This window comes from Lates calcarifer, linkage group LG3 (genome assembly GCF_001640805.2).
Source record: "Lates calcarifer isolate ASB-BC8 linkage group LG3, TLL_Latcal_v3, whole genome shotgun sequence".
Classification (NCBI taxonomy): Eukaryota; Metazoa; Chordata; class Actinopteri; family Centropomidae; genus Lates; species Lates calcarifer.
In genome coordinates, this window is record NC_066835.1 from 23,021,172 (window position 1) to 23,032,232 (window position 11,061).

The following is an 11,061-nucleotide window of genomic DNA, read 5'->3' on the forward strand; positions in this document are numbered from 1 at the left end:
AAACCCTAAAATCTGGTGGCCTTTAGCTAAAAATATTCACCTTCATATGACATTAAACAGAGCACAGCAAAATATTCAGTGTTCAGAAGTATTTATTTGAACAAATACCAAAGTGACATGACAAACACAAAATATAACCTGATCTACAAACACTGGGTAGAGGTGTGTGTGTGTGTGTGTGTCTGTGGAAAACAAAAATAAGATGGCTGCTTTAAGGCAGTTCCATTGTCTTAAACTGCATGGCTTACAACAAAGGATTTAAAACTAAGATGGCTGAAAAAGAAGATGGCCTCTAGGATTGACTTCATGGCACATGGGTTAGATTAACAAAGGAGTGTTCCTTGAAGGCCAAGTCAGAAGGTGGCAGGTCAAAGGGTGGATATTCTTCTGTTGCATGCAAAGTCATGTGCAAACATGGTAACATTAATCATTAACCTGACTGTAAACATAAACAACAACAAAGCTGAAGTCAATACATACATTAGCAAAGTTACATCCTATCCTGATACAATTTGTGATACACAAGGTAAGGTAAACTAAAACCAGTTACATTAGTAGCTTCCATGTGACTAAGAAAATGCCTTTGGATGTGATATTTTTTGATGTTTTGTGCTGCCTTACTAATACTATGATATTTTTTAAAGTTTTTTGACACCTTGCTATACTGTGACATTTTTGTTAATGCCATACTAAACTATGATGTTTTGACATGTTTAGCCGCCATAGTATACAATATTTTTTTTCTGCTTTTTGACACCATACTATAATAAACATTTTTTTCACCATTTTTTACACTGTACTAAATTAAGACGTTTTGACATTTTTTGACTCCTTACTATACTATTACAAATTTTTATGTTTTTTGACGCCATACTATATCATGACATTTTTTGACACCATACTATACTATGTCATTTTTTGAAACGTTTTGACGCCATACTATACTATGACCTTTTTTTGCGCTTTTTGACACCATACTGTACTAGAACATTTTTTTCACCATTTTTTACACTGTACTAAATTATGACGTTTTGACATTTTTTGACGTCATACTATACTATGACTTTTTTTTGCGCTTTTTGACACCATACTATAATAAACATTTTTTTCACCATTTTTTACACTGTACTAAATTAAGACGTTTTGACATTTTTTGACTCCTTACTATACTATTACAAATTTTTATATTTTTTGACACCATACTATACTATGTCATATTTTGAAACGTTTTGACGCCATACTATACTATGACCTTTTTTTGCGCTTTTTGACACCATACTATACTAGAACATTTTTTTCACCATTTTTTACACTGTACTAAATTATGACGTTTTGACATTTTTTGACGTCATACTATACTATGACTTTTTTTTGCGCTTTTTGACACCATACTATAATAAACATTTTTTTCACCATTTTTTACACTGTACTAAATTAAGACGTTTTGACATTTTTTGACTCCTTACTATACTATTACAAATTTTTATATTTTTTGACACCATACTATACTATGTCATATTTTGAAACGTTTTGACGCCATACTATACTATGACCTTTTTTTGCGCTTTTTGACACCATACTATACTAGAACATTTTTTTCACCATTTTTTACACTGTACTAAATTAAGACGTTTTGACATTTTTTGACTCCTTACTATACTATTACAAATTTTTATGTTTTTTGACGCCATACTATATCATGACATTTTTTGACACCATACTATACTATGTCATTTTTTGAAACGTTTTGACGCCATACTATACTATGACCTTTTTTTGCGCTTTTTGACACCATACTATACTAGAACATTTTTTTCACCATTTTTTACACTGTACGAAATTATGATGTTTTGACATTTTTTGACTCCTTACTATACTATGATAAATTTTTATGTTTTTTGACACCATACTATGACATTTTTTTGACCATTTTTGACGTCATACTGTATTGTCATTTTTTGATATATTTTGACTCCTTACTATACTAAATACATTTTTTGACGCCATACTATGCTATGACCTTTTTTTGCGCTTTTTGACACCATACTGTACTAGAACATTTTTTTCACCATTTTTTACACTGTGCTAAATTATGACGTTTTGACATTTTTTGACGTCATACTATACTATGACTTTTTTTTGCGCTTTTTGACACCATACTATAATAAACATTTTTTTCACCATTTTTTACACTGTACTAAATTAAGACGTTTTGACATTTTTTGACTCCTTACTATACTATTACAAATTTTTATGTTTTTTGACGCCATACTATATCATGACATTTTTTGACACCATACTATACTATGTCATTTTTTGAAACGTTTTGACGCCATACTATACTATGACCTTTTTTTGCGCTTTTTGACACCATACTATACTAGAACATTTTTTTCACCATTTTTTACACTGTACGAAATTATGATGTTTTGACATTTTTTGACTCCTTACTATACTATTACAAATTTTTATGTTTTTTGACACCATACTATATCATGACATTTTTTGACACCATACTATACTATGTCATTTTTTGAAACGTTTTGACGCCATACTATACTATGACCTTTTTTTGCGCTTGTTGACACCATACTGTACTAGAACATTTTTTTCACCATTTTTTACACTGTACGAAATTATGATGTTTTGACATTTTTTGACTCCTTACTATACTATGATAAATTTTTGTTTTTTGACACCATACTATATCATGACATTTTTTGACACCATACTATACTATGTCATTTTTTGAAACATTTTGACGCCATACTATACTATGACCTTTTTTTGCGCTTTTTGACACCATACTATACTAGAACATTTTTTTCACCATTTTTTACACTGTACTAAATTATGACGTTTTGACATTTTTTGACTCCTTACTATACTATTACAAATTTTTGTTTTTTGACGCCATACTATATCATGACATTTTTTGACACCATACTATACTATGTCATTTTTTGAAACGTTTTGACGCCATACTATACTATGACCTTTTTTTGCGCTTTTTGACACCATACTATACTAGAACATTTTTTTCACCATTTTTTACACTGTACGAAATTATGACGTTTTGACATTTTTTGACTCCTTACTATACTATGACAAATTTTTATGTTTTTTGACACCATACTATGACATTTTTTTGACCATTTTTGACGCCATACTGTATTGTCATTTTTTGATATATTTTGACTCCTTACTATACTAATACATTTTTTGACGCCATACTATACTATGACCTTTTTTTTGCGCTTTTTGACACCATACTATACTAGAACATTTTTTTCACCATTTTTTACACTGTACTAAATTAAGACGTTTTGACATTTTTTGACTCCTTACTATACTATTACAAATTTTTATGTTTTTTGACACCATACTATATCATGACATTTTTTGACACCATACTATACTATGTCATTTTTTGAAACGTTTTGACGCCATACTATACTATGACCTTTTTTTGCGCTTGTTGACACCATACTGTACTAGAACATTTTTTTCACCATTTTTTACACTGTACGAAATTATGATGTTTTGACATTTTTTGACTCCTTACTATACTATGATAAATTTTTGTTTTTTGACACCATACTATACTATGTCATTTTTTGAAATGTTTTGACGCCATACTATACTATGACCTTTTTTTGCGCTTTTTGACACCATACTATACTAGAACATTTTTTTCACCATTTTTTACACTGTACTAAATTAAGACGTTTTGACATTTTTTGACTCCTTACTATACTATTACAAATTTTTATGTTTTTTGACGCCATACTATATCATGACATTTTTTGACACCATACTATACTATGTCATTTTTTGAAACGTTTTGACGCCATACTATACTATGACCTTTTTTTGCGCTTTTTGACACCATACTATACTAGAACATTTTTTTCACCATTTTTTACACTGTACGAAATTATGATGTTTTGACATTTTTTGACTCCTTACTATACTATTACAAATTTTTATGTTTTTTGACACCATACTATATCATGACATTTTTTGACACCATACTATACTATGTCATTTTTTGAAACGTTTTGACGCCATACTATACTATGACCTTTTTTTGCGCTTGTTGACACCATACTGTACTAGAACATTTTTTTCACCATTTTTTACACTGTACGAAATTATGATGTTTTGACATTTTTTGACTCCTTACTATACTATGATAAATTTTTGTTTTTTGACACCATACTATATCATGACATTTTTTGACACCATACTATACTATGTCATTTTTTGAAACGTTTTGACGCCATACTATACTATGACCTTTTTTTGCGCTTTTTGACACCATACTATACTAGAACATTTTTTTCACCATTTTTTACACTGTACTAAATTATGACGTTTTGACATTTTTTGACTCCTTACTATACTATTACAAATTTTTGTTTTTTGACGCCATACTATATCATGACATTTTTTGACACCATACTATACTATGTCATTTTTTGAAACGTTTTGACGCCATACTATACTATGACCTTTTTTTGCGCTTTTTGACACCATACTATACTAGAACATTTTTTTCACCATTTTTTACACTGTACGAAATTATGACGTTTTGACATTTTTTGACTCCTTACTATACTATGACAAATTTTTATGTTTTTTGACACCATACTATGACATTTTTTTGACCATTTTTGACGCCATACTGTATTGTCATTTTTTGATATATTTTGACTCCTTACTATACTAATACATTTTTTGACGCCATACTATACTATGACCTTTTTTTTGCGCTTTTTGACACCATACTATACTAGAACATTTTTTTCACCATTTTTTACACTGTACTAAATTAAGACGTTTTGACATTTTTTGACTCCTTACTATACTATTACAAATTTTTATGTTTTTTGACACCATACTATATCATGACATTTTTTGACACCATACTATACTATGTCATTTTTTGAAACGTTTTGACGCCATACTATACTATGACCTTTTTTTGCGCTTGTTGACACCATACTGTACTAGAACATTTTTTTCACCATTTTTTACACTGTACGAAATTATGATGTTTTGACATTTTTTGACTCCTTACTATACTATGATAAATTTTTGTTTTTTGACACCATACTATACTATGTCATTTTTTGAAACGTTTTGACGCCATACTATACTATGACCTTTTTTTGCGCTTTTTGACACCATACTATACTAGAACATTTTTTTCACCATTTTTTACACTGTACTAAATTAAGACGTTTTGACATTTTTTGACTCCTTACTATACTATTACAATTTTTTATGTTTTTTGACGCCATACTATATCATGACATTTTTTGACACCATACTATACTATGTCATTTTTTGAAACGTTTTGACGCCATACTATACTATGACCTTTTTTTGCGCTTTTTGACACCATACTATAATAAACATTTTTTTCACCATTTTTTACACTGTACTAAATTAAGACGTTTTGACATTTTTTGACTCCTTACTATACTATTACAAATTTTTATGTTTTTTGACGCCATACTATATCATGACATTTTTTGACACCATACTATACTATGTCATTTTTTGAAACGTTTTGACGCCATACTATACTATGACCTTTTTTTGCGCTTTTTGACACCATACTATACTAGAACATTTTTTTCACCATTTTTTACACTGTACGAAATTATGATGTTTTGACATTTTTTGACTCCTTACTATACTATTACAAATTTTTATGTTTTTTGACACCATACTATATCATGACATTTTTTGACACCATACTATACTATGTCATTTTTTGAAACGTTTTGACGCCATACTATACTATGACCTTTTTTTGCGCTTGTTGACACCATACTGTACTAGAACATTTTTTTCACCATTTTTTACACTGTACGAAATTATGATGTTTTGACATTTTTTGACTCCTTACTATACTATGATAAATTTTTGTTTTTTGACACCATACTATATCATGACATTTTTTGACACCATACTATACTATGTCATTTTTTGAAACGTTTTGACGCCATACTATACTATGACCTTTTTTTGCGCTTTTTGACACCATACTATACTAGAACATTTTTTTCACCATTTTTTACACTGTACTAAATTATGACGTTTTGACATTTTTTGACTCCTTACTATACTATTACAAATTTTTGTTTTTTGACGCCATACTATATCATGACATTTTTTGACACCATACTATACTATGTCATTTTTGAAACGTTTTGACGCCATACTATACTATGACCTTTTTTTGCGCTTTTTGACACCATACTATACTAGAACATTTTTTTCACCATTTTTTACACTGTACGAAATTATGACGTTTTGACATTTTTTGACTCCTTACTATACTATGACAAATTTTTATGTTTTTTGACATTATACTATGACATTTTTTGACCATTTTTGACGCCATACTGTATTGTCATTTTTTGATATATTTTGACTCCTTACTATACTAATACATTTTTTGACGCCATACTATACTATGACCTTTTTTTTGCGCTTTTTGACACCATACTATACTAGAACATTTTTTTCACCATTTTTTACACTGTACTAAATTATGACGTTTTGACATTTTTTGACTCCTTACTATACTATTACAAATTTTTGTTTTTTGACGCCATACTATATCATGACATTTTTTGACACCATACTATACTATGTCATTTTTTGAAACGTTTTGACGCCATACTATACTATGACCTTTTTTTGCGCTTTTTGACACCATACTATACTAGAACATTTTTTTCACCATTTTTTACACTGTACGAAATTATGACGTTTTGACATTTTTTTGACTCCTTACTATACTATGACAAATTTTTATGTTTTTTGACATTATACTATGACATTTTTTGACCATTTTTGACGCCATACTGTATTGTCATTTTTTGATATATTTTGACTCCTTACTATACTAATACATTTTTTGACGCCATACTATACTATGACCTTTTTTTTGCGCTTTTTGACACCATACTATACTAGAACATTTTTTTCACCATTTTTTACACTGTACTAAATTAAGACGTTTTGACATTTTTGACTCCTTACTATACTATTACAAATTTTTATGTTTTTTGACACCATACTATATCATGACATTTTTTGACACCATACTATACTATGTCATTTTTTGAAACGTTTTGACGCCATACTATACTATGACCTTTTTTTGCGCTTGTTGACACCATACTGTACTAGAACATTTTTTTCACCATTTTTTACACTGTACGAAATTATGATGTTTTGACATTTTTTGACTCCTTACTATACTATGATAAATTTTTGTTTTTTGACACCATACTATATCATGACATTTTTTGACACCATACTATACTATGTCATTTTTTGAAACGTTTTGACGCCATACTATACTATGACCTTTTTTTGCGCTTTTTGACACCATACTATACTAGAACATTTTTTTCACCATTTTTTACACTGTACTAAATTAAGACGTTTTGACATTTTTTGACTCCTTACTATACTATTACAAATTTTTATGTTTTTTGACGCCATACTATATCATGACATTTTTGACACCATACTATACTATGTCATTTTTTGAAACGTTTTGACGCCATACTATACTATGACCTTTTTTTGCGCTTTTTGACACCATACTATACTAGAACATTTTTTTCACCATTTTTTACACTGTACGAAATTATGATGTTTTGACATTTTTTGACTCCTTACTATACTATTACAAATTTTTATGTTTTTTGACACCATACTATATCATGACATTTTTTGACACCATACTATACTATGTCATTTTTTGAAACGTTTTGACGCCATACTATACTATGACCTTTTTTTGCGCTTGTTGACACCATACTGTACTAGAACATTTTTTTCACCATTTTTTACACTGTACGAAATTATGATGTTTTGACATTTTTTGACTCCTTACTATACTATGATAAATTTTTGTTTTTTGACACCATACTATACTATGTCATTTTTTGAAACGTTTTGACGCCATACTATACTATGACCTTTTTTTGCGCTTTTTGACACCATACTATACTAGAACATTTTTTTCACCATTTTTTACACTGTACTAAATTAAGACGTTTTGACATTTTTTGACTCCTTACTATACTATTACAATTTTTTATGTTTTTTGACGCCATACTATATCATGACATTTTTTGACACCATACTATACTATGTCATTTTTTGAAACGTTTTGACGCCATACTATACTATGACCTTTTTTTGCGCTTTTTGACACCATACTATAATAAACATTTTTTTCACCATTTTTTACACTGTACTAAATTAAGACGTTTTGACATTTTTTGACTCCTTACTATACTATTACAAATTTTTATGTTTTTTGACGCCATACTATATCATGACATTTTTTGACACCATACTATACTATGTCATTTTTTGAAACGTTTTGACGCCATACTATACTATGACCTTTTTTTGCGCTTTTTGACACCATACTATACTAGAACATTTTTTTCACCATTTTTTACACTGTACGAAATTATGATGTTTTGACATTTTTTGACTCCTTACTATACTATTACAAATTTTTATGTTTTTTGACACCATACTATATCATGACATTTTTTGACACCATACTATACTATGTCATTTTTTGAAACGTTTTGACGCCATACTATACTATGACCTTTTTTTGCGCTTGTTGACACCATACTGTACTAGAACATTTTTTTCACCATTTTTTACACTGTACGAAATTATGATGTTTTGACATTTTTTGACTCCTTACTATACTATGATAAATTTTTGTTTTTTGACACCATACTATATCATGACATTTTTTGACACCATACTATACTATGTCATTTTTTGAAACGTTTTGACGCCATACTATACTATGACCTTTTTTTGCGCTTTTTGACACCATACTATACTAGAACATTTTTTTCACCATTTTTTACACTGTACTAAATTATGACGTTTTGACATTTTTTGACTCCTTACTATACTATTACAAATTTTTGTTTTTTGACGCCATACTATATCATGACATTTTTTGACACCATACTATACTATGTCATTTTTTGAAACGTTTTGACGCCATACTATACTATGACCTTTTTTTGCGCTTTTTGACACCATACTATACTAGAACATTTTTTTCACCATTTTTTACACTGTACGAAATTATGACGTTTTGACATTTTTTGACTCCTTACTATACTATGACAAATTTTTATGTTTTTTGACATTATACTATGACATTTTTTGACCATTTTTGACGCCATACTGTATTGTCATTTTTTGATATATTTTGACTCCTTACTATACTAATACATTTTTTGACGCCATACTATACTATGACCTTTTTTTTGCGCTTTTTGACACCATACTATACTAGAACATTTTTTTCACCATTTTTTACACTGTACTAAATTATGACGTTTTGACATTTTTTGACTCCTTACTATACTATTACAAATTTTTGTTTTTTGACGCCATACTATATCATGACATTTTTTGACACCATACTATACTATGTCATTTTTTGAAACGTTTTGACGCCATACTATACTATGACCTTTTTTTGCGCTTTTTGACACCATACTATACTAGAACATTTTTTTCACCATTTTTTACACTGTACGAAATTATGACGTTTTGACATTTTTTGACTCCTTACTATACTATGACAAATTTTTATGTTTTTTGACATTATACTATGACATTTTTTGACCATTTTTGACGCCATACTGTATTGTCATTTTTTGATATATTTTGACTCCTTACTATACTAATACATTTTTTGACGCCATACTATACTATGACCTTTTTTTTGCGCTTTTTGACACCATACTATACTAGAACATTTTTTTCACCATTTTTTACACTGTACTAAATTAAGACGTTTTGACATTTTTTGACTCCTTACTATACTATTACAAATTTTTATGTTTTTTGACACCATACTATATCATGACATTTTTTGACACCATACTATACTATGTCATTTTTTGAAACGTTTTGACGCCATACTATACTATGACCTTTTTTTGCGCTTGTTGACACCATACTGTACTAGAACATTTTTTTCACCATTTTTTACACTGTACGAAATTATGATGTTTTGACATTTTTTGACTCCTTACTATACTATGATAAATTTTTGTTTTTTGACACCATACTATATCATGACATTTTTTGACACCATACTATACTATGTCATTTTTTGAAACGTTTTGACGCCATACTATACTATGACCTTTTTTTGCGCTTTTTGACACCATACTATACTAGAACATTTTTTTCACCATTTTTTACACTGTACTAAATTAAGACGTTTTGACATTTTTTGACTCCTTACTATACTATTACAAATTTTTATGTTTTTTGACGCCATACTATATCATGACATTTTTTGACACCATACTATACTATGTCATTTTTTGAAACGTTTTGACGCCATACTATACTATGACCTTTTTTTGCGCTTTTTGACACCATACTATACTAGAACATTTTTTTCACCATTTTTTACACTGTACGAAATTATGATGTTTTGACATTTTTTGACTCCTTACTATACTATTACAAATTTTTATGTTTTTTGACACCATACTATATCATGACATTTTTTGACACCATACTATACTATGTCATTTTTTGAAACGTTTTGACGCCATACTATACTATGACCTTTTTTTGCGCTTGTTGACACCATACTGTACTAGAACATTTTTTTCACCATTTTTTACACTGTACGAAATTATGATGTTTTGACATTTTTTGACTCCTTACTATACTATGATAAATTTTTGTTTTTTGACACCATACTATATCATGACATTTTTTGACACCATACTATACTATGTCATTTTTTGAAACGTTTTGACACCATACTATACTATGACCTTTTTTTGCGCTTTTTGACACCATACTATACTAGAACATTTTTTTCACCATTTTTTACACTGTACTAAATCATGACGTTTTGACATTTTTTGACTCCTTACTATACTATTACAAATTTTTGTTTTTTGACGCCATACTATATCATGACATTTTTTGACACCATACTATACTATG

At 28.8% G+C, this 11,061-nt stretch overlaps 1 long non-coding RNA gene across 3 annotated transcripts; it reads right to left on the reverse strand.

The window, feature by feature from the left end:
* Nucleotides 1-100: 100 nt before the first annotated feature.
* On the reverse strand, nt 101-10,836 carry LOC127142300 (uncharacterized). 3 transcript variants are annotated; one of them, XR_007812834.1, is made up of 5 exons: nt 10,672-10,836; nt 8,663-10,237; nt 7,178-7,392; nt 4,764-6,033; nt 101-1,364 (listed from the first exon to the last, which is right to left on the reverse strand). It is a non-coding gene; the product is annotated as an uncharacterized LOC127142300 (long non-coding RNA). The 3 variants fall into 3 exon arrangements; XR_007812832.1 differs by having other exon boundaries at nt 8,663-10,836; XR_007812833.1 differs by lacking the exon at nt 7,178-7,392 and having other exon boundaries at nt 8,663-10,836.
* Nucleotides 10,837-11,061: the final 225 nt, after the last annotated feature.